The sequence below is a fragment of the Tachyglossus aculeatus genome, chromosome 1 (assembly GCF_015852505.1).
Source record: "Tachyglossus aculeatus isolate mTacAcu1 chromosome 1, mTacAcu1.pri, whole genome shotgun sequence".
In the NCBI taxonomy this organism is placed as follows: Eukaryota; Metazoa; Chordata; class Mammalia; order Monotremata; family Tachyglossidae; genus Tachyglossus; species Tachyglossus aculeatus.
Window position 1 is genome coordinate 29,616,250 of NC_052066.1, and position 13,169 is coordinate 29,629,418.

The 13,169-nt window shown below is 45.8% G+C and overlaps 1 non-coding gene across 1 annotated transcript; it reads left to right on the forward strand.

Annotated features, from left to right (window-relative positions):
• Positions 1–12,298: 12,298 nt before the first annotated feature.
• Positions 12,299–12,412, forward strand: LOC119937651. Its single transcript, XR_005454173.1, has one exon. It is a non-coding gene; the product is annotated as a U5 spliceosomal RNA (small nuclear RNA).
• Positions 12,413–13,169: the final 757 nt, after the last annotated feature.

Genomic DNA, 13,169 nt, shown 5'->3' on the forward strand with positions numbered 1-13,169 from the left:
CCCGTCTCTGTTGCCGGCACTACCATCCTTCCCATCTCACAAGCCCACGACCTCGGTGTCATCTTCGACTCCGCTCTCTCATTCACCCCTCACATCCAAGCCGTCGCCAAAACCTGCCGGTCTCAGCTCCGCAACATTGCCAAGATCCGCCCTTTCCTCTCCATCCAAACCGCTACCCTGCTCGTTCAAGCTCTCATCCTATCCCGTCTGGACTACTGCATCAGCCTTCTCTGTGATCTCCCATCCTCGTGTCTCTCCCCACTTCAATCCATACTTCATGCTGCTGCCTGGATTGTCTTTGTCCAGAAACGCTCTGGGCATGTTACTCCCCTCCTCAAAAATCTCCAGTGGCTACCGATCAATCTGCGCATCAGGCAGAAACTCCTCACCCTGGACTTCCAGGCTGTCCATCCCCTCACCCCCTCCTACCTCACCTCCCTTCTCTCCTTTTCCAGCCCAGCCCGCACCCTCCACTCCTCCGCCACTAATCTCCTCACCTTACCTCGTTCTCGCCTATCCCGCCATCGACCCCCGGCCCACGTCATCCCCCGGGCCCGGAATGCCCTCCCTCTGCCCATCCGCCAAGCACTCTCTCTTCCTCCCTTCAAGGCCCTACTGAGAGCTCACCTCCTCCAGGAGGCCTTTTCAGACTGAGCCCCTTCCTTCCTCTCCCCCTTCTCCCCCTCCCCATCCCCCCGTCTTACCTCCTTCTCTTCCCCACAGCACCTGTATATATGTATATATGTTTGTAAAAATTTATTACTCTATTTATTTATTTATTTATTTATTTATTTTACTAGTACATATCTATTCTATTTATTTTATTTTGTTAATATGTTTGTTTTTGTTCTCTGTCTCCCCCCTCTAAACTGTGAGCCCACTGTTGGGTAGGGACCGTCTCTATATGCTGCCAACTTGGACTTCCCAAGCGCTTAGTACAGTGCTCTGCACACAGTAAGCGCTAAATAAAAACGATTGATTGATTAATTGATTGATTACTCTCCTACTACAATCCAGCCCACACACTTTGCTCCTCTAATGAAGCCTGGCCTACTGCTTAAAGTCAGAGCAGCGTGGCTCAGTGGAAAGAGCCCGGGCTTTGGAGTCAGAGGTCATAGGTTCGAATTCCGGCTCCGCCACATGTCTGCTGTGTGACCTTGGGCAAGTCACTTAACTTCTCTGAGCCTCAGTTACCTCCTCTGGAAAATGGGGATTAAGACTGTGAGTCCCACGTGGGACAACCTGATTACCTTGTATCCCCCCCCAGCGCTTAGGACAGTGCTTTGCACATAGTAAGCGCTTAACAAATGCCATCATTATTATTATTATTATGGGTTCAAATCCCAGCTCCGCCAACTGCCAGCTGTGTGACTTTGGGCAAGTCACTTCACTTCTCTGAGCCTCAGTTCCCTCATCTGTAAAATGGGGATTAAAATTGTAAGCCCCCCGTGGGACAACCTGATCATCTTGTAACCTCCCCAGCGCTTAGAACAGTGCTTTGCACATAGTAAGTGCTTAACAAATACCATTATTATTATCATTATTATTAGAGCACAAGCCTGGGAGTCAAAAGGTCTTGGATTCTAATCCCGGCTCTGCCACCTGTCCGCTGTGTGACGTTGGGCAAGTCACTTCACTTCTCTGTGCTTCAGTTCCCTCATCTGGAGAATGGGGATTGAGACCCTGAGCCCCACGTGGGACAGGGACTGTGTCCAACCCAATTTCCTTGTATCTACCCCAGAATTTAGCACAGTGCATGGCATATAGACTCAGTGGAAAGAGCCCGGGCTTTGGAGTCAGAGGTCATGGGTTCAAATCTCAGCTATGCCAATTGTCAGCTGTGTGACTTTGGGCAAGTCACTTCACTTCTCTGGGCCTCAGTTACCTCATCTGTAAAATGGGGATTAAAACTGTGAGCCCCGCGTGGGACAACCTGATCACCTTGTAACCTCCCCAGCGCTTAGAACAGTGCTTTGCATTCATTCATTCATTCAATCGTATCTATTGAGCGCTTACTGTGTGCAGAGCATTGTACTAAGCGCTTGGGACGTACAAGTTGGCAACATATAGAGACGGTCCCTATCCCACAGCGGGATCACAGTCTAGAAGGGGGAGATAGATAACAAAACAAAACATATTAACAAAGCAAAATAAATAGAATAAATATGTACAAATAAAATAAATAAATATACTAATGAATCTGTACAAACATATATACAGCTGCTGTGGGGTGGGGAAGGAGGTAAGGCAGGGGGGATGGGGAGGGGGGAGCACATACTAAGTGCTTAATAGTAAGTGTTTAATAAATGCCATTATTATTATTATTAAAATACCACAATTATTATTATTATTATTGTTATTATTATTATTATTTCCCCTCTCCTCCAGAACCTCCAGTGGTTGCCATCTACCTCCACATCAAACAGAAACTTCTCACCACTGGGATTATTATTAATGTTCATTTTGTCACTGCAGCTCTATCTCCTCTATCTCACCGCCAACCTCTCACCCACATCCTGCCTCTGGCCGGGAACGCCCTCCCTCCTCATAACCAAAAAACAACGACTCTCCCTGCCCTCAAAGTCTTACTGAAGGCCCATCTCCTCCAAGAAGCCTTCCCTGACTAAGCCCTCCTTTCCTCTTCTCCCACTCCCTTCTGCGTCACCCCGACTCGGTCCCTTTATTATTCACCCCTGCCCAGCCCCACAGCACTTATTTTTAGACTGTAAGCCCACTGCTGGGTAGGGACTGTCTCTATATGTTGCCAACTTGTACTTCCCAAGCGCTTAGTACAGTGTTCTGCACAAAGTAAGCGCTCAATAAATACGATTGATGATGATGATGATGATATCTACATTATTTAAAATTTATATTAATGTCCATCTCCCCCTCTAGACTGTAAGCTTGGTGTGGGCAGGGAACATGTCTGCTACATTGTACTCTCCCAAGCACTTAGTAAAGGGCTCTGCACGCAGTGAGCGCTCAATAAATGCGATTGATTGACTGACTGAGATCCCCATGCGTGGGGGAATTGATTCTAGTGCTAGTGGTTTGGACCGTGTCACTCAAACTGTCACTTCCCTGATAGTGAGATTCCGGCTGGGCCGGAGCGACACGAAAGGGCAGCCGGGGTGCGACACATTGTGCATTGCGCACAAAGGTTATTTACATGCAGGACTATTTGCAGCCAAAGAGATGGCAAGGCAGTGCTGGATGCTCAGCCAGGCACTGTACTAAGCGCTGCTGTAGACACACCCTAATTCATTCATAAAGTCGTATTCATTGGGCGCTTACTGTGTGCAGAGCACTGTACTAAGCGCTTGGGAAGTCCAAGTCGGCAACATCTAGAGACGGTCCCTACCCAACAACGGGCTCACAGTCTACAAGGGGATGGACCCAGCCTGTAACTCTTAGTCTTCCGCAATCCTACTGAGGTAAGGTTGCATATTAGTTCAAATAAGAGTTTGGAGCTTGACAATTATTGCTCTTTACATTCCAACGTTAGATTGAGATTTAACCTGGGCATTGGAAGAGGCATGTGAGACAAATCCTTGCAGTGATCCCCCACCTTGAACAACTTGGGGTTTCAGCTAGCTCAGCAAAGGAACATAACACAGTTCCTGAGGAGAAACAGTACAGAACAAAGAAACGCCCCAAGAAGAAAGGAGCATCCCTGTCTGGTGGCCATTGTTGTCATTTCTTAATAATAATAATAACAATAATAATAATAATAATAATAATAATGGCATTTATTAAGCGCTTACTATGTGCAAAGCACTGTTCTAAGCACTGGGGAGTTTACAAGATGATCAGGTTGTTCCATAGGGGACTCACAATCTTAATCCCCATTTTACAGATGAGGGAACTGAGGTCCAGAGAAGTGAAGTGACTTGCCCAAAGTCACACAGCTGACAATTGGCAGAGCTGGGATTTGAGCCCATGAACTCTGACTCCAAAGCCCATGCTCTTTCCAGTGAGCCACGCATGCACAAGCAGAAGTGGTTATTCCTAATTTCCTAATCAGGTGGGACACGGTCCATGTCCCATGTGGGGCCCACAGTCACTCATTCGTTCATTCAGTCCTATTTATTGAGTGTTTACTGTGTGCAGAGCACTGTACTAAGTGCTTGGGAAGTACAAGTCGGCATCATCTAGAGACGGTCCCTACCCAACAAAGGGCTCACAGTCTTGAAGGGGATGGACCCAGCCTGTAACTCTTAGTCTTCTGCAATCCTACTGAGGTAAGGTTACGTATTAGTTCAAATAAGAGTTTGCAGCTTGACAGAGTTATTGCTCTTCACATTCCAACGTTAGATTGAGATTTAACCTGGGCATTGGAAGAGGCATGTGAGACAAATCCTTGCAGTGATCCCTCACCTTGAACTACTTGGGATTTCAGCTAGTTCAGCAAAGAAACATAACACAGTTCCTGAGGAGAAACAGTATAGAACAAAGAAACTCCCCAAGAAGAAACGAGCATCCCTGTCTGGTGGCCATTGCTGTCATTTCTTAATAATGATAATAATGGCATTTATTAAGCACTTATTATGTGCAAAGCACTGTTCTAAGCACTGGGAAGGTTACAAATTGATCAGGTTGTCCCATGGGGGGCTCACAGTCTTAATCCCCATTTTACAGATGAGGGAACTAAGGCACAGAGAAGTTAAGTCTCTATATGTTGCCAACTTGTACTTCCCAAGCACTTAGTACAGTGCTCTGCACACAGTAAGTGCTCAATAAATACGATTGATTGATTGATTGATTACGTGACTTGTCCAAAGTCACACAGCTGACAATTGGAGGAGCTGGGATTTGAACCCATGACCTCTGACTCCAAAGCCCGGGCTCTTTCCACTGAGCCACGCTGCTTCGGAAGCGCAGGTGGAGAACTTGGAGAGGAGGCAGGAGATCTCTTCTTTCATTCATTCAATCGTATTTATTGAGCGCTTACTGCGTGCACAGCACTGGACCAAGCGCTTGGAAAGTACAAATTTCTTCTACCATGCCCAAGCAGAAGCGGTTATTCCCAATTCCCTAATCAGGTGGGACACGGTCCATATCCCACGTGGGGCTCACAGTCATTCATTCGTTCATTCAATCGTATTTATTGAGCGCTTACTGTGTGCAGAGCACTGGACTAAGCACTTGGGTAGTACAGGTCGACAACATCTAGAAACGGTCCCTACCCAACAACGGGCTCACAGTCTAGAAGGGGGAGACAGGCAACAAAACAGAACGTGGAGACAGGTGTCAAAATCATCAGAACAAATAGAATTATACCTATATGCACATCATTAACAAAATAAATAGAATGGTAAATATGTGCAAGTAAAATAGAGTGATAAATCTGTACAAATATATACAAGTGCTGTGGGGAGGGGAAGGAAGTAGGGCTGGGGGGGATGGGGAGGAGTCATCATCATCATCATCATCATCAATCGCATTTATTGAGCGCTTACTATGTGCAGAGCACTGTACTAAGCGCTTGGGAAGTACAAATTGGCAACATATAGAGACAGTCCCTATCCAACAATGGGCTCACAGTCCTCATCCCTATTTTACAGATGAGGGTACTGAGGCACAGAGAAGTTTTGACTTGCCCAAAATCATACAACAGAGAAGTGGAGGAGGCAGGATTAGAACCCGGGTCCTCGGACTCCCAGGGTCATGCTCTTTTCTTTAGGCCATGCTGTAGACTGTGTGCCCGTTGAGGGCAGGTATTGTCTCTATTTGTTGCTAAATTGTACTTCCTAAGTGCGTAGTCCAGTGCTCTGCACACAGTAAGTGCTCAATAAATCAGTGTGGCTCAGTGGAAAGGGCCCAGGCTTTGGAGTCAGAGGTCATGGGTTCAAATCCTGGCTCTGCCACTTGTCAGCTGTGTGACTTTGGGCAAGTCACTTAACTTTTTTGGGCCTCAGTTCCCTCATCTGTAAAATGGGGATTAAGACTGTGAGCCCCCGTGAGACAACTTCATCACCTTGTAACCTCTCCAGCACTTAGAACAGTGCTTTGCACATAGTAAATGCCTAATAAATGCTATCAATATCAATAAATACAATTGAATGAATGAATGAATGAATACTATTGAATGAATGACTGAATATTATTTTATATTGTACTCTCCAAAGTGCTTAGTACAGTTCTCTGCATTTCATTCAATCGTATTTACTTACTGTGTCCAAGGCACCTTACTAACCGCTTGGGAGAGTTCAAAACAACACAGTAAACCCTCAATAAATACCCATCGATGACTTGACATTGATGATTGTACTCTCCCAGGGGCTTAGTACAGTGCTCTGCACACAATAAGTGCTCAATAAGTACCGTTGCTCATGACTGATAATCACATCCTGAGAGCTCCTTGTCGCCGGAAACTGGAATTTGGTTTGCCTGTGAATACTCCCAAACAGATCAACTGTACAGCGTTCAATCAATCAATCAGTGGTATTTATTGAGCGCTCACTAGATGCAGAGCACTGTACTAAGCGCTTCGGGGAGTACAACACAACAGAATTAGCAGACACGTTCCCTGCCCATAATAGGTTTATAGTCTACAGCGTCGTACATGTAGACTGTAAGCTCGTCCTCTAGACTGTACGTTAGTTGTGGGCAGGGAATGTGTCTGTTTGTTGTCGTATTGTACTCTCCCAGATGCTTAGTACAGTGCGCTGCACACAGTAAGCGCTCAATAAATATGACTGAACGAACATGTCTCAGGCATTCAATAAATACGAGTGATGACAGCGATCCGAGACTAATTTGAGAGCTCACCAGAGGGAATCCTCTGGCCTTGTCCTTTACACCGCTTTTATAAAGGAGGAGAGTTCACGCCGGAAATCATTTCTGACCCATGCCATGATTTGGAGTATGAGAGTTACACGGTCAATCGATCATCAAACAAGTAAATAGGCATCAATATGAATAAATAGAATTGTAGATAAATGCACGTCAACACAATATAAATAAGCAGCGTGGCTTAGTGGAAAAGAGCCCGGGCTTTGGAGTCAGAGGTCAGGGGTTCAAATCCCGGCTCCGCCAACTATCAGCTGTGTGAGTTTGGGCAAGTCACTTAACTTCTCTGTGCCTCAGTTACCTCATCTGTAAAATGGGGATTAAGACTGTGAGCCCCATGTGGGACAACCTGATCACCTTGTAACCCCCCAGCGCTTAGAACAGTGCTTTGCACATAGTAAGCTCTTAATAAATGCTATCATTATTATTATTATTATCTTCTAGACTGTGAGCCCGCTGTTGGGTAGGGACCATCTCTATAGGTTGCCAACTTGTACTTCCCAAGCGCTTAGTACAGTGCTCTGCACACAGTAAGCGCTCAATAAATGCGATCGAATTTATTTACTACGTGCAGAGGAAGAGAGGACTGTATTAAGCGCTTGGGAGAGTACGATACAATAGAGCTGGTAGACCCAGTCCCTGCCCACAGCGAGCATACAGGACACACAACCCAATAGACCACCAGTTGGGTGGCATCTTCTCGACTGATGGAAAGAGCGGTTGGATGCTGCATGGCGCAGTGGATAGAGCCCGGGCCTGAGACTCAGAAGGTCATGAGTTCTAATCCTGCCTCCGCCACTCATCTGCTGTGTGAGCTTGGGCTAGTCACTTCACTTCTCTGGGCCTCGGTTCCCTCATCTGTAAAAGTGGGGATGGAGGCTGTGAACCCCATGTGGGACAGGGACTATGCCCAACCCAATTTGCTTGCATCCACCCCAGCGCTTAGTATAGTGTCTGGTCCATAGTAAGCACGTCCCTCTCTCCACCCCACAGCACTTGTGTATATATGTACCTATCCAAAATTCTATTGATTAATATCGATGCCTATTTAATAATAATAATAATAATGATGGCATTTATTAAGCACTTACTATGTGCAAAGCACCGTTCTAAGCGCTGGGGAGGTTACAAGGTGATCAGGTTGTCCCATGGGGGGCTCACAGTCTTCATCTCCATTTTACAGATGAGGTAACTGAGGCACAGAGAAGTGATGTGACTTGCCCAAAGTCACACAGCTGACAAGTGGCGGAGCCGGGATTTGAACCCGTGACCTCTGACTCCAAAGCCCGTGCTCTTTTCCACTGAGCCACGCTGCTTATTTATATTGTGTTGACGTGCATTTATCTACAATTCTATTTATTCATATTGATGCCTATTTACTTGTTTCGATGTCTGTCTTCCCCCTTCTAGACTGTAAGTCCAGTGTGGGTAGGGATTGTCTCTATTGCTGAATTGTACTTTCCAAGCGCTTAGCACAGTGCTCTGCAAACAGTAAGCACTCAATAAATATGACTGAATGAATGAATGAAATACCATAACTATTATTATTATGCTGACAGGGAGGCCATTTGTGAGGGGGTTTCAACAGTAAATTTGTCCTGCAGATTGAAGACAGCACTGTCGACAGAGGGACGGCAACTCTTTTATACACTGTCATTCAATCAATCAATCAATCATTCATTCAATGGTATTTATTCACTGACACTGTCCTCTCTTAGTTTTCCTTCTATCTCTCTGGGCATTCATTCTCCATCTCCTTCGCGGGCTCCTCCTCTGCCTCCCACCCCCTAATTGTGAGGGTCGCTCAAGGTTCAGTTCTGGGTCCCCCCCTATTCTCCATCTGCACTCTTTCGCTCCCATGGCTTCAATTACCCACCTTTATGCGGATGATTCCCAAATCTACACCTCCAGCCCTGATCTCTCTCCCTCTCTGCAGTCTTGCATCTCCTCCTGCCTTCAAGACATCTCTAGTCGGATGCCCTGCCATCTCCTCAAACTTAACTTCTACAAAATAGGACTCATCTTTCCCCCCAAACGCCGTCCTCCCTCTGATTTTCTCATCACTGTAGACAGCACCATTCATTCATTCATCCAATCAATCGTATTTATTGAGCGCTTATTGTGTGCAGAGCACTGTACTAAGCACTTGGGGAGTACAAGTTGGCAACATCCTTCCCCTCTCACAAGCCCGTAACCTTGGCATTATCCTTGACTCGTCTCTCTCATTCAAACCACATAATCTATCGCTAAATCCTGTCAGTTCCACCTCCACAGCATTGCTAAAATCCACCTTTTCCTCTCCATCCAATCTGTTCCCACCTTAATCAAGGCACTCATCCTATCCCACCTGGACTACTGAATCATCCTCCTTGCTGACCTCCTTGCCTCCTGTCTCTCTCCACTCCAGTCCATACTTAATAATAATAGTTATTATTATTATGGTATTTGTTAAGCGCTGACTATGTGTTGAGCACTGTACTAAGCGCTGGGATGGATACAAGCAAATCACGTTGGACACAGTAACCTGTCCCATGTGAGTCTCACAATCTCAATCCCCATTTTACAGATGAGGCAACTGAGGCACAGAGAAGTTAAGTGACTTGCCCAAGTGGCGGAGCCGGGATTAGAGCCCATGCCCTTCTGACTCCACTCAGCCGATCCAGCAAACAATCAAATTTATTGGTGCTTATTGTGTGGAGAGCACTGGACTAAGCCCTTGAGGGAGTACAAAATAAAGAGTTAGTAGACATATTCCCTGTCCACAACAAACTTACAGTCTAGAGAGGGACTTAATGACGTAAATAAATAAATTACAGTTATTTACTGAAGTGCTTTTGGAGCGGAGGGAGGGGTGAATAAAGGGAGCAAATCGGAGCGATGGAGAAGGAAGTGGGAGAAGAGAAAATGAGGACATAGAGAAGACCTCTTGGAGGAGATGGGCCTTCAATAAGGCTTTGAAAGAGGGGAGAGTCATTGTCTGTCGGATGTGAAGAGGGAGGGCATTCCAGGCCAGAGGGGGGACGGGGGCGAGAGTGACTTCACTCTGCTGCCCTGATCATTTTTCTAAAGAAAAATTCAGTCCACGTTTCCCCCCTCCTCAAGAACCTCTGAAGATTGGCCATCCACCTCCACCATCAAACAGCAACTCCTTATCGTCGGCTTTAAAGCATTCAATCACCTCTCCCCCTCCGACCTCATCTCGCTCCTCTCCTACTCCAAACCAGCCCGCACAATTCGCTCCTTTTAATGCCAACCCACTCACTGCACCTCAATCTCATCTATCTCACCGCCAAGCTCTCGCCCCCGACCAGCCTCTGGCCTGGAATGCCCTCCCTCTTCACATCCAACAATGACTCTCCCCTCCTTCGAAGCCTTACTGAAGGCCCGTCTCCTCCAAGAGGCCTTCTCTAAGTCCTCATTCTCTCTTCTCCCACTCCCTTCTCCGTCGCCCCGATTTGCTCCCTTTATTCACCCCTCCCTCCGCTCCAAAGCACTTTGGTAAATAACTGTAATTTATTTATTTACATTCATTTCTGTGTCCCCCTCCAGACTGTAAGCTCGTTGTGGGCAGGGAATGTGTCTACCAACTCTTTATTTTGTACCCCTTCAAGGGCTTAGTCCAGTGCTCTCCACACAATAAGCACCAATAAATTTGATTGTTTGTTGGATCGATTGAGCGCTTACTGTGCGCAGAGCACTGTGTGAGGCATTTGGGAGAGTACGATACAACAGAGTTGGTAGACCCGTTCCTTGCCCACAGTGATCTTCCCCATTAAAGCCCAGTGGTTCCATTTTTCTGTCCCCTCACTACTAGGAGTGAACTTTGGATGATATAATTGATCAAACAGGATAGTAATAATGATGGCATTTGTTAAGCGATTACTATGTGCAAAGCACTGTTCTAAGCGCTGGGGAGGATATAAGGTGATCAGGTTGTCCCAAGTGAAGCTCACAGTCTTCACCCCCATTTTACAGATGAGGTAACTGAGGCCCAGAGAAGTGAAGTGACTTTCCCAAAGTCACACAGCTGACAAGCGGCAGAGCCGGTATTCGAACCCACGACCTCTGACTCCCAAGCCCGGGATCTTTCCACTAAACCACGCTGCTTCTCTCATCCAACTCGATCCAACTCGAGCCTTGACAAGGCTCTACACAAGGGCTGAAAAGATCAAACATGGAAAGAGCCCGGGCTTGGGAGTCAGAGGTAGTGGGTTCTAATCCCGGCTCCGCCACTTGTCAGCTGTGTGACTTTGGGCAAGTCACTTCACTTCTCTGTGCCTGTTACCTCATCTGTAAAATGGGGATGAAGTCTGTGAGCCCCACATGGGACAACCTGATTATCTTATATCTACCCCAGCGCTTAGAACAGTGCTTGGAAAATAGTAAATGCTTAACAAATACCATCATCATTATTATTATTATCTAAACGAGCCAGAAGGCCTATTCTCTGCAGAGCAGTTTTCAAGGCACAATCCGATCGATCATGCGGGAGTATTTATTGAGCACCTACAGAGCAGAATCCTGATTCTTTTGAAATGTGGTGTTGGAGAAGGCTTTTGGAAATACCATGGACTGCCTGAAAAAAAAAAAAACCAATGAATTTTGGAGCAAATTAAACCAAAGTGGTCTCTGGAAGGCCAAACGACTCAACTTGGAGTAGTGTATTTTGAACACATAATCAGGAGGACTGATTCTTTGGAGGAGACACTAATGCTAGGAAAAGTCCAGGGAAAATGTGGAAGAGGCAGACCAGCAGCTAGATGGTTAGAGACCATAATGATGATAACAGAAAGATCATTAGAAAGGTGCATTCATTTATTCAATCATATTTATTGAGCGCTTACCGTATGCAGAGCACTGTACTAAGCGCTTGGGAAGTACAAGTTGTGGATTATGGCGGAGGACAGGACATTCTGGAGAAAGAATATCCATGGAGTCACTATGAATCGGAAACGACTCGACGGCGCTTGATAATGATAATAATACCGAGCCAAATACTGTGCTAGCCACATGTCTAGAAGAAATGTGAGCCCGCTGTTGGGTAGGGACCGTCTCTATATGTTGCCAACTTGTACATCCCAAGCGCTTAGTACAGTGCTCTGCACACAGTAAGCGCTCAATAAATACAATTGAATGAATGAATGAACGGAGGTGATCCCTGTCTTCAAGACGCCTACAATCTAGCAGCGCAGAAAGAAACAAAGGCGAAATATAAATGGGAGGAAAAAACAGAGAATATGAGATCTGCAAATCAGCTCCAGGAGGCAAAGAGTTTGCGGTATCACGGTGGAGCCCAAACACTATATTGTGTAGAAAGAAGCCAATCTACTGGCTCTTAGGGAGGTAAAACAATGAGATGCTAATAGTGTTGCAATTCCCAATTTCCCAAATGCACCTTCCTCTTTAGCAAAGTACCCTCCATTACCACACTGTTATCTTCTGCCTGGATTCCCCTCGGGTCTACAATTTGATTGGCTTAGAAGCAGTGAGGCTTAGTGGCAAGAGCACTCTTGCTTCTCTTCAAAGCGCATAAATCCTTCGCCTTTTACTAAAGATTTCCGTGGAGAGGAGAAACAGAGAAACTGAAGGAAATTTTTGCGAGCCCCCAGGTAGTGGAGCTTTTATAATCCAGCGCTTAGAACAGTGCTTGGCACATAGTAAGCGCTTAATAAATGCCATCAAAAAAAAAGAGCACGGGTTTAGGAGTCAGTAGACATGGGTTCTAATCCCTGCTCCGCTACTTGTCTGCTCTGTGACCTTGGGCAAATCACTTAACTTCTCTGTGCCTCGGTTACCTCATCTGTAAAATAGGGATTAAGACTGCGAGCCCCATATGAGACAACCTGATTACCTTGTATCTACCCCAGTGCTTAGAACAGTGCTTGGCACATATTGTTTAACAAATACCATTATTATTATATAATAACAACAAATAATAATATAATAATTAATACAATATAATGATTATTAACATTATAATAATATAGCCATTTGAGTATAGATGGGCCCTAAAAATTGGTAGGTGTGGGGATCTGAAGGTTTCTCAGATTTTCAAAAAGCAAGAGTCAAGGGGCTCCCCTCCCCACTTTCTCCCTACCCTCCCATCGTTCCTGATCTGATTGTGCCAGAATAATAATAATACTAATGGCGTTTTTAAGCACTTATTATGTGTCAAGCCCTGTTCTAAACACTGGGATAGATACAACGTTTGGACACAGTCTCTGTCCTGCATGGTGTTCACAGTCTAGTTAGGAGGGAGTGGAATTGAATCCTCATTTTAGTGTTGAGGTAACTGAGGCCCGAAGAAGTGAAGTGACTTACCCGACGTCACGCAGCAGAAAAATTGGTGGAGCCGGAATTAGAACCCATGACCTTCT